This window comes from Anarrhichthys ocellatus, unplaced genomic scaffold, assembly GCF_004355925.1.
Source record: "Anarrhichthys ocellatus isolate YVR2014 unplaced genomic scaffold, GSC_Weel_1.0 scaffold8, whole genome shotgun sequence".
NCBI lineage: Eukaryota > Metazoa > Chordata > Actinopteri > Perciformes > Anarhichadidae > Anarrhichthys > Anarrhichthys ocellatus.
In genome coordinates this window covers 9,375,959-9,379,141 of record NW_022280038.1, presented here as the reverse complement: position 1 = coordinate 9,379,141, position 3,183 = coordinate 9,375,959, and the positions used below count along the sequence as shown (strand labels likewise).

General features: G+C 40.6%; 1 protein-coding gene across 1 annotated transcript in view; it reads left to right on the top strand.

The window, feature by feature from the left end:
* Positions 1-2,847: 2,847 nt before the first annotated feature.
* The window catches only part of LOC116384148 (gonadotropin subunit beta-1-like), a 1,443-nt gene continuing 1,107 nt past the window's right edge, over positions 2,848-3,183 (top strand). The window contains exon 1 of the mRNA XM_031848578.1: positions 2,848-2,930. The gene's annotated coding sequence lies outside the window, so the exon portion shown is untranslated. The remainder of the gene's footprint in view (positions 2,931-3,183) is intronic.

The following is a 3,183-nucleotide window of genomic DNA, read 5'->3' as shown; positions in this document are numbered from 1 at the left end:
GTCAGTTTGTTAGGTTACTGAAGTTGTGTATAATGTATAACGTTTAACGCAAAGTTTCATCTCACACGGGACACAAACAGCGGTCGCCTAGGTGAAAGTCCTGTGTTTGGACTCGTCCATCCGACCGAAGCTCCTCACTGCGCACATTTTTTTGTGATACGTCGAAAACAAAAAAGAAGTCCGGTGAAAGTTCAGATTGTCTGATAAGTAAATAATCTGCCAGAATTGTTAAGTGACTCGTCGAAAATGCCTCATGCGGTTGGGGTTGTGTTGAGAAAAATCTGTATTTTGTTGTTAAATCCTGGCTTACAGCCCTGAAAAACACAGTTAAAAAGACCACAGCAAGTTAAACACGGTCAGTTGATTACTCACATTAAGACAATTATTTTCTGTATTACAAGTTTTCTCAAGTTGCATGTTTAAATATGCAAATGAGGCATTATCTAAAGCTAACCTTTGGTGAATTTAGGAGAAATAAATTCACAAAGTGTAGTAAAATAAACAGCAAAATGTGTATTTTTGGATGTTTTCTTTCCACTAGTCTGAAAAGACATTTTATGGGAGAGAAAAAATAGCATAAATTCTCAAAATTGATCATTGTAAACAATGTTTTTGCCTGTTACGTGTATCCCCTTTAAGTACTGTATGTTCTGAATTGTGTGGTCATGAGATGATTTGACAAACACAGCAAGTGATACAACTGGAATGAGGTTGGACACAAACGGAGAAAGTAGAGAACAGAAGACGGTAAGGAATCATCACCGTCCACCTTCCACCTACATCCACACACAGAAACATTCAGCGCAGCCACCAAACAAAAGTCCCGTCCTTGGCAGCGCTGTGGAGGCGTTTTGTTTAGACCTGATGGGAGGAGGCCGGCAACGTGAGCGCAAGGTGAGGCGGTGCGTTCAGGGCCGCGGCGAGTGTCTTCTTGCATGCGGTGTCCGTTTCTGTTCTGTGCAACGATGGAGGAGGCGAGGCTCTGCAGAGATAGTCCGTCCTTGGTCCGTGTTTACGGTGTGTGAAGAGGGGGGGGGAGAAGCTCAAAATCAATGACCCATGACTTAAATCTGTGCACAATGTGCGGGCCGAAGTGGTTTTATGTGCGGCTTCTTATGAAGCTTGTTTAAGCTCTTACACCCAAATTTTTTTTTTTTTTCTAGCAGTGCTTAGAGTTGTGAAGCAGAAAATCATCCTTGGCACTGACACCTTCACGTCGTCCATCACTTTTCAAATTGACTCCCAGTGGAGATTAATGTGACATGAAGATGCTCACCAGAATGCCTCCTTTAGTGCTGTTTTCTTTAAACTTGCAGCAACACAAATTCACTATTTATAGGAATTTGAACATAAAAGTCCTACTTGTCCTTTCCAGATTCCAGGCTCACAGTGATTACGGTGTTTCATAAGTAACGTGCTTCTATTATTAACTTAATAAATACATTTTGAGTGCAGATCCGCTCATTCTAAGAGGAATTACCTGCTGCTGTAGTCAGAAAATGACTAATGATGCGGTCTGCTGTGAATACAAGATAAATCAGCAGGACTGGTGTTCATTAAAGAAATGCAGGCTAATAATGATGTAGTTCAGCTAAAGGAAGGAGCGCCTTAGAGGACGAGGGTGGCGCTCTGTGAGAGTCCTCGTCAGGGTAAGGTGGCGGTTCGGCAGGATGCTGGAGAGAGTCCCCGGTGGCTGCAAGGTCAGACAGTCGGATGAACCGTGGCCGCTGCCCAAGTTCTTACATTGTACGGTCTCTGCAGAGCGTCCTGCTCGTGGAGCAGTGCTAACTGTTCACTGAATGCAGCAGAGAACACAAAAACAGAAAATACTGAGTACATTCACTCCAGGGCTGCACTTATGTTCACTTTTTAAGGTACTTGTACTATACTGGAGTATTGTACATTACTTTATACTTAAAGTAGATTCTGACAATTAGAGTTACACTTTAACCAACATTAAAATACATTAGTGGTAATGATCCAGTACAGTATACAAGATAATATGACACTTCTAAGAGCTGGAGTACTTTTATTTTTAATACTTTAAGTACACTTTGCTGATTACTTGTACTTTAATGCAGAGCTCTTTACCTGTTGATAATCATGATTCAGCACAAAATTGCTACTTTTTTTGTAAATTATTTGGAAACGTCTGAATCCAAGTGACTAAAATTACACATCATTAATAATCCTTTGAGGAAATGTTGAAGTCGTAGATTGAATGCAGATTGAGAGTGCTGACGAGGTTCCCTGCAGTTTTAGGATCATGCACAGAAGAATACTTGACAGTTGCATCCCATAGTGATGTGAATAAAATAGACCCCCTGACAGTCTTACAGTATCTTGATATGGTGACGAATGACTGTACCAACATATCCAATGTGTCGGTCTCATCTTTCAACAAACAAAAAGCAATGCCAGAATGATTTGAAGTTACGTACAAAATAGCATCTTTATGGTTTGAGGAATAAAACTCCTTTCATCCTCAAAAGTCATTCATATATTCTGCCATTAATACATTGCAAATTTGAAGATGGAGCACGGCAAGTGACGGCACTGATGCTGCTACCAGGGTTTTCCATCTCACTGTGGGGGCAGATTTGTTTTTATTTTTCTGTGGTCCATCTAATCCTTTCACTCGTGTAATCCAAACAAGATGTCTGCAGATAGCGACTCCCTCCTCCATCGAGTGGAACGAAAAGGCCTTGAGCGGCGGGCAATCCCCGAACTGTTGAAGGAAAGATGTGCTGTTCAGTCTGAACAGGTGGGGAAAAATAGCACCGAGCCCAAGGTTGAATATATTAAAGGGGTTTATGAGCAGCACTATTTAAGCAGCGGTGAGGACAGCCACGGGTTGACGGCTGGTACAGATGTTGAGAGAGTAACAGAAGAAACAAGACAAGGTTTGAAGCAACAACGGAGCTCTACAGGTACGCAAACTGATTAATACGTTTTATTATACTTTCCTTTTCTGTGAAAACAATGCTTTGAGCACCGCAAACACAATTACATTAGAATTGGTTTGGACGAATATAGCCTTGACAAATAAAAAGCAGATTTATGAAAATGGAAAGATATACTTCAGGTGAACCAACCCTTTAATTTCTGATAGAAAGTCTACAGGGGATGATTCATTTATATATATATATATATATATATATATATATATATATATATATATAT